The sequence below is a fragment of the Lagenorhynchus albirostris genome, chromosome 14 (genome assembly GCF_949774975.1).
Source record: "Lagenorhynchus albirostris chromosome 14, mLagAlb1.1, whole genome shotgun sequence".
Taxonomy (NCBI): Eukaryota; Metazoa; Chordata; class Mammalia; order Artiodactyla; family Delphinidae; genus Lagenorhynchus; species Lagenorhynchus albirostris.
Genome location: NC_083108.1, coordinates 988981 through 1004555, shown reverse-complemented (window position 1 = coordinate 1004555; position 15575 = coordinate 988981). Strand labels below are relative to the sequence as shown.

General features: G+C 49.4%; 1 protein-coding gene across 7 annotated transcripts in view; it reads left to right on the top strand.

Annotated features, from left to right (window-relative positions):
• Window positions 1-15575, top strand: part of ATP9B (ATPase phospholipid transporting 9B (putative)) — a 224170-nt gene that overhangs the window by 122725 nt on the left and 85870 nt on the right. The window lies entirely within an intron of this gene.

The window sequence follows — 15575 nt, the reverse complement described above, 5'->3', positions numbered from 1 at the left end:
CCGCTGCGCGGGGCACGCCGGCCGCCGGGCTTCGGGGCCACTGTGCGCCGACTGCGCGTGCGCACCCTCCCTGGCGGCCAGCCTCCGGCTCCACGGGATCCGAGTGCGGGCAGGCAGCCTTGTCTGGGATGCCGCCTCCGTCAGGACCCTCCCTCAGCCTGGGTGACTGGTTTCCCGCAGGCGGAGGAGGGCGCCCCCGTCCCGCGTGCCCCCGTCACGATCCGTGCTTCTCCCGTTACAGCACGCACGGGGCACCGTCCCTCAGATCCCTCTCCTCCCTCGTCCGTGCAGCCTGCGCCCCGGGGCCTCTCCCTCTGTGCTCTGCGCACCCAGCGCCGCGTTTATGCGACAGACGGGCCAAGGCTAGTCCCCTGCCTGGGCTGTTGCTCTGGTGGCAAACATCGGACCTCCCGGCTCTGCTGCTCAGGCAGCGCGTGAGCCTGACTTGGTGTGGGCCGCTGGCTGGATCTGCTGTTGCTTGGAGATTAGGAATAAACACTGCCTTTAAAGAGATTGTAATCGAAAGAGGGAATCTCTCATAGAGACATTTGTCTTCTGCCTCTTTCCTTACACTTTGTACATGGTAAACCCTTAATAAATAATGACTGGCTTTAGGTGGGACTTGCTGTGCTGGCATTAGGGATAGTTTTTTTTAAATGCCCCAAATTAAGTGACTTCAGAGTGAACAAACAGATTTAGGAAGCTAGGCCTAGAAGTCAGACTTATGTCTTCTAGCTAGAAGTCATAGCTAGCTTTCTGTTCACTTTGCTGTTAATACTGATGTGAAAGAGAAAGCTTTTTCTTCATTGCAGTAATGTTGACAGGTGATGCTGTGTTACGTGCAGCCGTGTGACTGCAGTATGGACAACCCCCCCCGCCCCCCAGGGGCACAGAGTGAAGGCGTAAAAATAAGACAGAAAAAAGGACAGATTTAACATCACTATGTACAGTTCATTAACCTGTGGAGATGAGCAGCTTGTGTACCATACGATTCAGAGAAGGATTTGTTTTGTTTTGGATGAATATTTAGTCATTTGAGCAACAGTTTTCTTAAGTTAAAGTCAATAATTTGTTTTTTTATTACAATTACAAAAATTGTTTCATAGCCTTAAGATACACACATGGTCTGACACACACAATATAGAGAACAGAATTTTCACAATAGATCAATTTAATGTTTCTAATTCTAAACAATATAAAGAAAAATGACTCCTTCCATGGTTTACTTTCAATCTAAGATGATGCCTTTGCCCCATACTTGAGGTGAATGTGATGCCATTGCGGCAGCCTCGTTTCAGAGGGTAAGTGCGTGCCCTTCGCCCTGTGAACAGTCAGCTCAGGTCACTGCGGAATGTGCTGTAGATTCAAGAAGGAAATCAGATTGAAGTGTTCTTACAGTCTCGAATTAGTAATCAGTCCTTACTCAAGATACGCGCTTAAATCTTGGCTTTCTGGATTAAGAATCATAACAATTTTGAAGGTGATTTATGGTTGCTAATTAAATAAAATAAAAATAAATAGGTTCTGGACATTTTAAAGTATCGTGTCATTTGCACAGTTTCGTTCAGTACACATTTTAAGTCATTGTAAGGATGTGTAACATGCCAGGTTGTAATTACATGTTCTCTTTTGTCTTAACGCTTAGTTAGTACATTAAAGACGAAGCAGGACGCTCAAGATCCACGTCTCCTCTATAAAGTAGGAGTAACGTCAGGAAGGACATTCCGTATGTAAGCTTTAAGAGTGACTAAAGGGTGGTTGAATTATTTTCCCCCTAAAATGACTATAATTAGTTCAAAGAGTACAACAGTGTTCAGCTTGTTATTTTGTTAATGGTACAGTATTAGTTTTTCAGATTAAAATGTGAGTTGCTTGGCCATCCTTTTGTCACCCGGGAAGGCAGGGTCCTCCCCTTGCTGGTCCAGCCCGCTCCTGTCTACTGTCTGACCTGAGTTTCTCTGTTAGTTCTCGTTGTTGTATGCTGGTCCAGCTAGTTGCTGCTGTTACTAGTTAATGTAAAGTTGTTTATCCTCTTTTGATGTCAATTTACCATATAAGTTGTGTTTCACACTAACAAATGGAGTGTAAACTCTCTGCGGGCCACTTAGTGGGTGACTTCTCTCCTGAATGCCCTGGAAGGCTGATGAGCTGCTTCTCATGCACTCAGCAAACACGTACCTGTGTGGGTGCTTCGTGCGGTGCAGTAAAGACACAGGTGCGTGAGCATCTTTCCCTCAAGGAGTTGTCGTCTGCTGATGTGGCAGACACAGTAACAGATCACTTAAAAGCTAACTTGACCTTGACAGTCTTTGTGTTGGTAGGGTGTTTGGGGAGCACTGAAAATTGGCCCTCACAACCTGGCTTGTTAGGGAGACCTGGCCCGAAGGGAGCCAGACCTGCGAGGAGGGATACACGGTGGCCCAGGGCAGCGGCCCGGGCCAGAGCGGTTCAGCTGTGCTGGCGTGTGTATTTCGGAGGGAGTGGCGGGAGCCGGGGTTGAAGAAACGGTCGAGGGTGGATCTTGGAGGGTCTCCCATGCCTCTGATGCCTGAGCCGCATCCTGGACCAGGGCCACGAGCCCCGGCGGAGGTGCACGCTCCGCTTGCTCTGAGAGCTCTGTGGAGGGCTGATGTAAAAGATGAGGCGGAAAACCCATTGGGCCCGCGAGACGCACTTCAGACGTTGAATGTCGGAGTCGCTGCAGCCTGTGATCAAGGACGCGTCGCCGGGCACATCAGAGATGCTCAGAAATGTAGTTAGCAGCACAAGAGAACTGGGAGTTTTAAAATATTAATGTAAAGGAAAAATATAGTAATCTGGTGCTCAGCTTTTGAGTTTCTAACTCCAGGCGTACCCCAGAGATACTGTGGGCTTGGTTCCAGACCGCTGCAGTAAAGTCAGGCACGCAAATTTGGGGTTTCCCGGTGCGCGTAAAAGTGATGTTAGACGACACTGCAGTCTAGTGAGTGAGCAGTAGCTTTGTGTCTGAAAACACAGTGTACACGCCTTAATTGCAAATGCTTTCTTGCTAAGTGCCAACCATCATCTGAGCCTTCAGCGAGCCACAGTAGTGACGTCAGAGATCAGTTAGCACAGACCACCCTAACAAACGTTAGTGATCATGAAAAGGTTTGAAATACTGCAAGAATTTCCAGATTGAGACAGTGAGCAAATGGTGTTGGAAAAATGGCACCAATAGCCTTGCTGGACACAGGTTGCCACCAACCTTCAACTTGTAAAACTCACAGTATCTGTGAAGGGCAATAAAGATGAGATGGGCCTGTAGGTCTAAACAGATTTGACAGTCCTGAAAACCGAGACTTTGATTTGCAAGAGCTGGGTGCTGTGGAGGCTGAAGAGGCCAGGGGAACAGAGTAGAATCGAAAGCATGAACAGTGACAGAGACGGCGCAGACCCCCGCCGTCGACGCCCCGGCCTCGACGGGAAGCAAGGAGGATGGACGTGGTGTGGGTTTCTTGCCTCGCTTGGCAGCTCCCCGGACTGGGGGAGGACTCGGAGGCCTGTCCCGGGCTCCAGGCTCATGCAGGACGGGGCCCCCAGGAGGAGGGTGCAGACTGCAGAGAAGGGGCCTGGGCCTGCGAAGCATTCAGTGACGAACGGGAAAGTGCCCTGTGTGGTGAGGGACCTACGCTCCCAGAGCTGACATCACACGGGGAGCGGGCAGGGAAGGCTGAGAGTGTCTCCCTACTCTCAGAGGCCACTAAGTGCCCATCATCCCGTCTCACAGGTTAGATGTCGGGGAGGGGAGACGGACTGGCAAAGGCCCGAGTACAATTTAACTGAAATCCGGAATCCTAATTACTAATCTTCATGAGTTAGCTAGAACGTGACCGGATTATATTCCCTTAGAATAAATGTTAAGAAATTTATTTTAGGAAGATAAAAGACTTGGCACATCCAAGCCTATGTCCTATAAAAATGATATCCACTACCTAAAACGTACCAAATGTTGACCTTTTGAGGTGCTTTTATCCTTGCAGGTAGAGAACCTAGATGCAGTGAGGTACGATTCTGCATCTCCTGGTCAAGATAGAGACTAGAGGGTCAGGTGGAGTCTAGGGGGTGGATACTGTACCCATGGAGACCGTGTGAGGAGGGGCAGGGCCAGCAGAGGAGGGCCCGCGGTCAGGCAGAGGCAGGAGCCGAATCTGAAATGGAGAGAAGTCTCGAGACCCGAAACGGCCGCAGATGTCCAACGCGGCAGAGCAGTACAACCTGGACTAGAAAACAGTTACGGGACTGACTGGAGGACTTTGGTGAGCTCTGGGCAACAGAACTTTCAGGAGATGAAGGTGAAGCTAGCTGTAGGGCAACAAGGGGGTCGGAGGTGGACGCGGTGAGCGGATGTGCCGAGGCCCGGGGCGGAGATGGCACGGCCAGGTTTCAAGGCCGGGCCAGTAGCAAGGGAGGCGCTGAGGATCCCAGAGAGGCAGAGCCACTGGAATAAAAGCCCAGCGGAAGCAGCAGGTGTCTTCAGCGAAGAGGAGCGGTGGCCCCGAGCTGGCGGAGGGACCTGACCTTCATGAAGCAGGAGGCGCTGTGGGCGGGAACAGGTGAGTTGAGGCTCAGGCGGTCCTGCAGTCGGTCGGTCAGGGGCAAACTGGGGAACGTGGAGAGGGGAGGCTTGGAGGCCAGCAGGCAGAGGAAAAGGACATGGACGGGCCAGGTACCGAGGGCCCAGCAGAGGCTGGAGACGCGGTGTCCAGGAGAAGTGTCTTAAATTGCTGCGTGACTTTCCCCAGCAGAGCTGTGCTGCTCAGATGGAGAAGCAGTGACCCAGGTTTGGGATTTGCTGTCCAAGTTCTGAGGGGGGCGATTCGGAGGGAGGCGGTGTGCAGTAACACACGGTGCCCACGTGCAGGGTGGCTCGTGTCCGCGGGGAGCGCGCTGCTCAGGGTGCTGCGGCCGTCCTTGCATCCCCGGGCCCTCGGCCCTGCTTCCGCTTCTAGAGGAGCTGGGGGAGAAAAGCACCGTCACAGCCAGCCTCAGCCCCGGCCCCACGGCGGCAAAGAGCTGAGCACACAGAAAGTCCCCGGACAGACACATCAGGTCGCAGCCCAAGCCTTTGGGGCCGCCAACCAGTAGGAAAACCAAATGCTCACTTCGACACGCTGCTGGAGGGCGAGTGCCGACTGGTGCACGTGAGAAGCCCTGGGGGCCGCAGTCTGGGCGGCTCCGGCTGCAGGAACTCGTCGGGGGCCGGGGTGGAGGTCTGAGAAGGGGCATATCCTCCGTCACAGGGGCTTACTTGTGGGTGGGGGTGCCCATCCCTGCCCCATCCCACCTGGGGAGGGCCCTTCTCCTGCCCAGTCCCCTCGTCCGCCCGGCTCACCGGTGGGGTGGGGGGTTGAGAAACACCTGTGCAGGTGGCCTGGATGGGCCATGGGATCGCAGGAGGCTCCCCTCCCCACCTTGCACCCCGGTGCCGGCGGGACTCCAGCAGAGGGAGGCTCTGAGGAACGGCGTCTCAGAAGCCCAGAGTCAGCAGAGGGACACACGGGGCACCGGCGGACTTGGCAGCCTCTGTCTCCCACGGCTGCGGCGACGTCAGACACACCAGCTCCTGCCCAGATGAACATAAAACCCCCCACCGAGGCTTGTTTACCTCTCTTCTTACTACCTCACGCTCATCACATGTCCTGCTGCAGACAGGCATTACAAGCTGTGTGCCGAAGGGTAGGGAAGACGGTCTGGAGAAGCAAAGCAAGCATCAGGCCCAGACTCAGGTGTGGCACAGCTTTTGGAATTACCAGACAGGGAACGTGAAAGAACTGTGAGTAACATGCTAAGGGCTCTGGTAGAAACAGTAGACGTCATGCATGGGGAGTGTCGTCGGGGTCATGGAAACTCCAAGGAAGACTCAAATCAAAGTCAAGCATAACAGGAACCAGGAGTGCCCGTGATGAGCTCTCAGCAGCCTGGACAGGGCCAAGGAGGGGACCTGTGAGCTGGAAGACACGTCGGGGGAAGCTTCCCAGGCTGAGGAGCAGAAACAAAGGAGAACAGAAAGGGGGAAACAGAAAATGGGACAGAGCATCCAAGAAGCTTGTCACAGTCTCAGCAGGTGTAACGTATCTGTACAGGGCACCAGCAGGAGGAGAGGGAAGGGGCAGAAGAAATATTCGGGGTGAACCTGGCTGAGGGCTTTCTAGACTTGATGACAGACACCTAATTACAGACCCGGGAGCCTAGAGGACACCAGGCCAGATGAATGCCCGAAAGTCTAAGCCCGGTGTAGAGCCTTCCCACTGCAGCAAACCACCGGCAAAGAGGGAACCCGGAAGAAGCCAGAGAAATAGAGGCGTTGGCCTGGAAAAGGCGCGGGACACTTCCCACCACATGGGATTGGGGGAGGCCTGGCTGGTGTCATCGTCATCATGCAGGGGGGGCGGTGGTGGGAAAGGAGTTGACACAGCCTGGAGCACAAGCAGGGAAGGTCCTGATGACCCGAGGGTGGCGAGGACTGGCTGGAGGCTTTGGAGTCCAGAGTGAAAAGGAGTCAACACATCCAAGCAGGTTAGGAGTTTAGAGCGTGGGATTCCCCTCACCTCTGCCCCCTCCCCAGACCCACTGTGCCCAGAAACCGTGGTACTGCCAGGCCTCCCCCCGGCAGTCGCTGGTCAGGGTCGGGGCTGGGGGTGTGGGCTTCCTGCCAGCCTCGCCGAGCCTGCTCTGCCTGCAGTCTGTGTGGTCCACTGACCGTGTTCAGTTTGTGGTCACGGAGCAGAGGCTGAGCCGGTGGGTAGGGTTTCCTCCGTTGACTTCTACCAGCATTTCTGTATTATAATCTTAGATTAATGCATATGTTATTTCCTCAGCTGCCCACTCATTTTCTGAGGTTTCAGAAATGCTTTTTATTTAGCAGCTGTTAGGTCATCAGATGCAGTTTTGCACCTGAAATAGTCCTCCAGGTGTCATTTGACTGACACTTATGCCACAAGGCAGCGTAAGCTGTGCTCCCATGCAGCTGTGAAGCTTGTGGTCAGCACTTGAGTTTTGCTTAAGAACAATACTTCATTTCTGTTATACTTTTTTGGTTTTTGTTCTTTAATTTTGGTTGACTTAACATAATACACAAAAGTATACCAACTTTAAAAAGCATGGAACTCGCTGAGTCACCACAAAGCGAGCGCGCGCCCCAGCCCCTGACGTGGTCAGGAACTAGCGCTGTGCCGGCATTCCAGAAGCTTCCCTCTCTGCACACCTGCTCTCCCAGAAGGGCGCTGTCCCCGTGTCTACTTGACTGGCAACTTTTGTCTGTTTCTGAAGGTTACAAAATGCGGCTGTACAGCGTGCATTCTTCTGCGTTTGGCCTCCTGTGTACAGTGATGCGCATGGGGGTTTTGTCCACGTGTCACATGTCACAGGGCTCTGTTGGTTTGCGTGTCTGTGCACCATCCCGCCACAGGACTGGCCGTAGCTGCTCGGAGAAGCCATCCTGCAGCTGATGGGCCCTCCGCTGTCCCGAGTCGCTCTGCCCGGGCGTCTGTGTGCACCGTGTCTCAGTGCAAACACGTGCGTTTCTGCCGCGTACGTGCCTAGGAGTGGAGTTGCTGGGTCACGGATACGTTTACATTCATTTTGTGGAATCCCGGTCCTCCAGAGTGATGGCGCCAGTGTTCACTCTTCCCTGCAGCGTGAGGATTCAAGTTCCTCTATGACCTTGTCCGCACTTGGGTTGTCCGTTTTTTTAAAAAAGTGTTTAATGTTCTATTGAGGATGTAGTAATGTCTTATTGTGTTTTTAGTTTCCGTTTCCCTGAGGACTAGCGAGGTTGCATTTCCTCTGCACGTTGATGGGCTGCCTGGGCATCTTGGTTTGAGGATCACTTCAGTGCGTCTTTTGTGCATTTTCCTGTTGGATTGTTAGTCTTTTTTCATTATTTTGTAGGAGTCCTTTATATATCCTGGCACGAGCGCTCGCTGGTTATGTGAGTATAATGTCCTCCCTCTCTGTGCCTCCTTACTCTCTTCAGTGTGTCTTGACAAATAGCCATGCTCAGTTCTAATGGAGTGCAATTTATCAGTCTTCTCATGGTTTAAGAAATCTTTCTCTACCCTGGGTCATGAAGGTACTCTCTTATCTTCTAGAAGTTTTGCTATTTACCTTTCTCAGTTAGGTCTCTAGACGTCTGGGATTGGGTTCTGTGTTTGTTATGAAGATGGGAAGTTTCCATTTTTTCCCCATGTAGATTTCCAGTGGACCCATAACCAGCTGTTGCAGGTCCATCCTTTCCCACCGCAGGTTCCGGCATGAATCATACGTGCACATGCGGTGGGTGTGCATCTGGACCTCCTCTCTGATTGGTCCTCGATTCCCTTTTTGTGCTAATCGTCTGTAATTACTATAGCAAGTTTAATTGGGATTGCATTTAATCTCTGTAGGTCTTCGAGGAGAATTGATTTTTAAATTCTGAGTTTTTTAATCAATGAATATTCTGTATCCTTTGTTTGTACAGGTATTCTTTAATTTTTTCAATAATATTTTATGATTCTCTCTGTGTAGAGCCTTTGTATACCGTTTGTTTGATTCATTTCTAGGTATTTAGATTCTGTTGATGCCGTTTCATTCATTATCTTTTAAAATTTATTTTCTGTTTGCTGCTATATAAAAATACAATTGCAGCAAAGCTTTTTATTTCCAAGTTGGTTTCCCATTCAAAATATTAAATATATGCTTTGCACTTTAGTTACAGGCTAAGTCGATGTTGAGCTCTGTCATCTCAAGAGCTGACCCTGTCTGGCTGACTGATGGGTTTTTCATGAGAAAGTTGGCGTCTCATCCGCAGTGACCCCCTCCCTGGGTTAGTCAGATGCTGCTGCCTCGAGGCCACTGGGGGTCCGTCCGTCTTTATGGGAGCAGGTTGGACTGTGGGTACCTGCAGCACGGGAAAGAGGCCATGCACACACTTGTACTCCTGGTTAGTGTCAGGCCAGGGTGCAGCGCGACTCTGAGGACTTGGAAATCAGGTCGGCCCCGCCATGTTGATTCTCACTCGTACACGCCCAGATCACGGGAGTGGTGGCTGGTTGCTTCGAAGCTGCTCCGCGTGGTCCAGATGTCCCCCAGCCCCTCTCCTCACGGAACTGTGAGGCGGGGATCGCCTCTGATCTGTGGGCACAGTGTACGGAGGCCCCTGACCGTCCTGGCCCTGGACTCCCCTCCTCGGGAGCTGCGGGCGGGCGGCAGGTAGGGTTTATTTGAAACTGGCTTCCCTCCTCTGCCTCCTGTGTGGGGATGGTGGCCAGTGAGGAATGGCTGAGGGGCTGGAGCTGAGGCGGCCTCCCTCCCGCGGGAGACCGTTGTCGCTGTACTTGTCTGGGCTTCAGAAGGGGGAAGATCTGCAGTGTCAAGTTCGGGTGTTATACAGCAGCATTTTCGCGTAGACTTGAAAGTAAGTGGGGGAAATAAAAGTGAAGGTAACAATAAGATCAAAGGAGAAAGACATGTATTTTTATCACATCAGTAAGAAGAAGAATGATCGCAGTGGGCATTTAAATGAGCAATTACTGTGTGTCGGTTACATGCCTAGGACAGGAAGGTGGCTATGGAGCCCGTCCTGAGTCATCAATACAAAGGGTCAGAGACCCAGATGTGGCCAGAGCTATTTCGCCTCTTAAGAGCTTCAGAAAGCCCAGCTGGAAGGCGCGTGGGGCAGCTTCGTGGTCATGTAGAGTGACTGGTCCAGACGGGGCTCTGGCATTGGCGCACGCCCACCCGCGGCCCCCTCCCTCCACTGCCCCACAGTTTCGTGCTAGGTCTGCATCCTGACACGGAGACAGGGGTGGTGGATCTAAGGACAAACCAAAGTAAATCACTGTGCTTCACACGGATGCTGCCACACCTGCCCGTGCGCACAGACCCTTCCCGTGAGGCCAGCCCAGGGTGAGGCTCCGGGCCTGTTGTGGCGGTGACAGAAGGATGGCAGGATGCCGTGAGCCTGCCACGTTACGGCACTTTGCGCAGTCCCGGAAGAATTCACTCGTTTGAATGCCGGTCATTATGGTGCCATTTCTTACCATCATGTCCTACTTATTTTGAAAGGAGATTGAAGGAAAATTAGCTTACCTGCAGTGTACCGTTGTTCAGGAGAGATCTGATGACCAAGCTTACTTCAGGCAGTTTCTCTTTTCATTTAAAATTGTCTTCCTGTAAGTTATATGATTCCCCTTTAGGAGGAGTGTGTTTCTCCCTTGCTGTTTCTTCAGAAAGGGCAGTTAATCATCAGTTAATTATCATTGCTCTGAGAGATATTGGAAGACACCTAGGATGCAGGTTACACCTCTGAAAGTCTGGGATCCAGGAGAGTCCTGCTGGCCTGGCGTTTCTACACAGGAGAGGAGACGAGCGGCCGCTGCCTCCCCCGGCCCCCGCCCTGGCTGCTTCCAGAACAGCAGAGCCTCAGGGTCCACACCCACTGCCACTGCCCCACTGGTGCTGAGTAGAGGCGTCCACAGGAGAACCTACGTGTAGCACAGGAAGAGCGCCCGTCCAGCAGAAGGCTCAGCACAGAGCATGTAGGTAGGATGAGGTGCTTTGTCCTTTAACTGCTTCACCAGGCAAAAGACTCTCAGCTGAGTGTTTACTTCCTCGGTCCTTGTTTTGGTTACAACATTTAATCACTTTGTTTAATCTGTTCTTCTTTTCCCAAAGTATAGTAACGGCTGCCAGTTGAGCAAGTTTCACCACTTTTAAATAGAAATAGTGAAGGAGAACATTCTGATAAGCAAGATGTGGCCAGTCTTCATTTCATAAACCTAATGGGAGTCTGTGTAGTTAATGGAAAGTACAGCTACAGATCTCATTACGAGAGTGGGAATAATATCATTTCTGTTCACATCAGCCAGCCAGGGAGGCCCGTCTGCGGCAAGGGGACGGAAGCCGCAAGCTCGGCCATACACCTTAGCTCCCTGGAAGCGAACCAGAAATTTAACCAGGCTGGAGCTAAGCTGAGTAACAGAAATCATGCAAAAGCACTTTGCAAGTTGTAAAGGCTATTGGCTTGGAAATTGCTAAGGTCATAAGCGGTCAGAAATTAATCAGTTATAAACAATTTAGACCAAAAAGAAGCCATTTTATGTGTTATTAATGGGAACTCATCTTGTTAAAGTAAATTGGTTATGCATTTCGTTTGTTTGAAGCATTTAAAAAAATTTTTTATTTATTTAATTCATTTATTTTTGGCCGCATTGGGTCTTCGTTGCTGCACGCAGGCTTCCTCTAGTTGCATCAAGCGGGGGCTACTCTTCGTTGCAGTGCACGGGCTTCTCATTGCGGTGGCTTCTCTTGTTGTGGAGCTCGGGCTCTAGCCGTGTGGGCTTCAGTAGTTGTGGCTCGTGGGCTCTAGAGCGCAGGCTCAGTAGTTGTGGCACACGGGCTTAGCTGCTCCGCGGTACGTGGGATCTTCCCAGACCAGGGCTCGAACTCGTGTCCCCTGCATTGGCAGGCGGATTCTTAACCACTGCACCACCAGGGAAGCCCTGTCTGAAGCATTTTCACCTGCATTTTTTTTTCACAGGGAACATGTCAGCTTCACCTGAATGGCCCGTGAGGGGTCCGTCCCCCCTGCGGATGCCACAGTCTGTCTAAAATCGTACCGCCTTCTGTCTCCTGGCTTCAGCCAAGCTGCAGCGACCTAAGACTTTAGTTTTGAGCCAGAAGCCTTGACAGACCACCTCGAGATCTGAAGTCTTTTCTTAGCTCACCAACGCCCTTTCATGGTGACGCGTGTCCCGGGTCCTTGGGGGCTCTCCTCGCCTCCATGACAGGCCAGGGTGCCAGGGGTGTCTTGTCAGACTCCTGCTGCGTGGCTGGTTCTTGCTTTGGCCGTAAACGGCCTCCACCCGAGTCAGAGCCTGTTGGGTATACTTTGCCCTACGACAATTCACTAATTACTAGAATTTTAGCTCTTTTTGTGTAGGGCCCCCTCTCCGTCATTAGGTGCACGTTCTGAACAGCTAATATGTGTAATTACGTTTAAAATAAGTGCACTCCAAGTGATTAACAGCATTTTGATATCAGAGTTGTGACCTAGCTGTTGTCTTCTGGTGGCTGAATAATTAACTCGTGTCTGAGAGCTTTCGAGTGTGATAGTTGCCTAACACAGGGCTTCCTCGTGGAAGGTTTGCTGGCTTCCGGTGACCCTGAGCTGCCATCTGGTGCAGACTCTAAGTGCTGCTGTCATCTGCTGCTAATTGCTGTCACCTGCCGTTGCAGGCCCTCGGCGGAGATGGCGTGAGCAGGCGGCCTGTCGCCATCGGCGCGGGTCCTCGCAGCACGTGCAGGTGCGCCCCGGAAAGAAAGCAGGGCGGCGGGCTGGGCTTGCTCAGTAGGAGCACTTTTCAGTTAGTTTGCATTTTAATACACAAGGTGGGGAAAATGGTGACCGTCTTGTGAAGGTTATTACTTCACTAAGTCCAAGCGTGTTGCCTGTTTTATGATTTGTTTTAATGGTTCTGGCGCTTAGGAGCCTATTAGGCTGGCGAGGTTGTTTCCACGACGTTCTACAGAAGACTTCTGTAATCCTCCTTCGCAAGCGGCTAAGCTTCGGTCGGGGCACTCGCCTGTAGCACCATATTATAGTAACGTATTTTACTTGTGATGTAGAGGGCAAGAAGGATGCCCTGATTTGCAGGCTAAGCTGTCCCCTGTGGCGCTGGTACAGCTGATAATCGCGGGCCAGGAAGGTGTGCACATCCAACAGTTTACAGAATGAAGCCAGCTGTGTTTCCCTACATACTGTGGCTTCCTGACATGCATCAGTAAACCTTATTAGCTACTTCCTTTCACAAAGATTCTTGTAGTCTTGAACATTGCATATTAACATTTTCTGCCCCTCCAACTGGAAGTTATTTGCTTTATTGTAGAGTGTCAACTTGCTCTGGTTTCTGATGCGTTCTAATTGGTACTTTAGAGTATAATCATCGTGAGATACCACGCCATGCATTTCTTTACTTGGAAATTAATACAGACCTTTTCACCGTATCTGTCAATCTGGGCAACTTTTCACACAACTCCCAGCTCTTGGGATTGCTTACAAGCCATTAAGTATGAAATGGTTCATAAAGTGTCCTTGAAGACATAAAGTAACACAAAAATTTTAGATGGTTGAAAGTAGTGCTATATTTTGCCAAGATCCCAGTAATAAACCTCTTAAGTAGACGGTTAATAACAAAAGGGTAGTTAAGGAGATGAAAAGTTATTTAACCATATTATGCTTGTCATTTAAAAATTTCAGCAAATCTCCTGAATTCCCTTTTCCTTTCAAAAGAATGCAAATCATGAGAACTATGGATTTTGAAAACTAAGTAACGTTGATTCAAAGTTAGGTGTTAGGCCAGTATGATAACTTTCTTCATTCTTTTTCTCTCTGTGCCATTCTGTGTCTGCCGTTCTGCTACGCTGCCTTAAAAATTAATTATGTTTACCTACTGTTAACTTTCGTTTGTTAGCTAGTTATGCTGATATGTTGGTGGGACAGAGAATGGACAAGATAATAGCAATTCTGAGGTGTTTCAAACACTGACCAGGGTTTTCTGTATCTTTTCACATGTTTAATATAATCACAAAGAGGTGATATGCATTTCATTGAGACAGAATTTCATGAGTTCAGTGAAACGGTGATCATAGTTTTGTTTCCAGTAAATATCTTAGACACAGATCTTGTCAAGTCAGCTAATGACTCTTGATTTAAAAACCCTACTGAGTGGTTTTATGTTGTGATGGGTGCCAGGTATCTGGAGACTGGGGTGGAGACCTTAAATGGTCCATAAATTCCCACATATTTACACAATAAACCAACAAGCGGTGAAGGGGGTAGTGACACCATCGCAGCCTTTGTGTCTCTTCGCGGGCTGCACAGTCCAGTGTACATTATAGTAGCGCCACGCTGCCTGCAGAAACTGAGACGTGAAACATGCTAAGCTAAGCTCTGCCACACGCAACACTTAGGCGTTGAGGATTTTTCCTGCCGATTGTCTTTTTTTTTTTTCCCCCCTAAGATACTGTTACTTAGAATTAACAACTTTATAATACTGTGTATGGGACTGAAGTAGTCCTTAAAGAAACCAGACTTTCTGGAATCTATTATTATATAGAAAAATTGTTAACTAATGTCTAGTAAATTCCCTGGCACAAACCATGAAATGCATTTTACTTGTTGGTATGCCAAAGAAAGAATTTAGATGGTAACGTTTTGAATCACCGAACAAATCTCGGACTTTGTTATAGAAATTCATCTGTATCATGACCTCTTATGAGGAAAATCTAGGGCTGGAAATTAAAGTTTCATATAAATGAATGACCTTGTTTACTAATAAAAATTTAACCATTCCCTTTCCCAGAATTTTATTAGGAAAATAACCAAGCAGGTAGAAGGGTGTCTCCCCGCCCCCGCCCCCCCCCCCCCCCCGCCACCAGCATCCCATGCAGTTTCTTTAAAGAAACGCAGCAGTTCTTCTGGCCCTGTCCCAGGCAGGCTCCAGGGAGAAGGGCAGCCCTGGTACCTGCCTGCCTGGCCATTCCCTGTGCCTCCCGTGCTGGGGGCCACCAGGTACTGGCTTTCCCTGAGAAGGGGCTCTGATCTACTCCCGTCACCTAAATCCCAGTCTTTCCCGTCATGTACGGTCCAGCAGTTTCAAGCCACTAACAGGAATGCGTCCTTCAATATGTCGCTTCCTGGGTGTTAGAAAGCCACCAAATACTTTTCCAGCTCTTTGAAGAGTTCAGAGGGTGCCCTGAAGGGATGCAGTCACTGTGCTGGGGAATTTTGGGTGCAATAGTGTTAGAAGCCCTGGCTGTATGTTCAGCCATTTCTTTAGCAAGCAGTGACAGAGCCCAGATTTTAACAGCATTATTATTGATGTGCTTAAAAATCTAAGGGTATTTTCTATTCAATAATATATTTTATAAATTATATTTAAATGAATATTTAAGAGTATATTTGAAGGGTGTTTCTAAAATGCACACATCCACAAACAATATTTAAAATAAGGGACTCGCCACATGCAGGAGAAATAAAGACACACACACACACCCATATCTCCCGGAAGAAAAATGTGCTAAATAGTATAGCCTCCTCAGTATGAAAAATCGACCAGAAAATGAAAGGTGAGGACTGTCCCATATTTCAACAGATTTACAAGAAGCCATGGTCTGCCCTTTCTCTCTGAGTCTGTTAAAATTTTAAGACTCCTAATAAAAGGCTTTCTTTCAAAATATCAGAACCATTTAGAGTTCTTATTAGAAAAAAATCTATTTTTCATGTTTCTAGGGAAAAAAGAATTTCCAAGAGTGTGGGGACTTTTAAAGTCTTTGAAGAAGCATAATATAAAAGTCACAGTTCCTGAGCATATCGGTGACCATGCACAGAATCTGCTCTTGCTGGCATTTTTCCAGACTTTTTTTTTTTAAAAAACACAGTTACTAATCCCTAAACTCATGGATATTGTGTTTTTGGATAGTAAGGATTCGAAAGTAGGTTAATGCTACTTGTAAAATATCTGTTAAAATAAATATAAAATTACCAAAATAAACTGCTTATTTAATTAGATTAA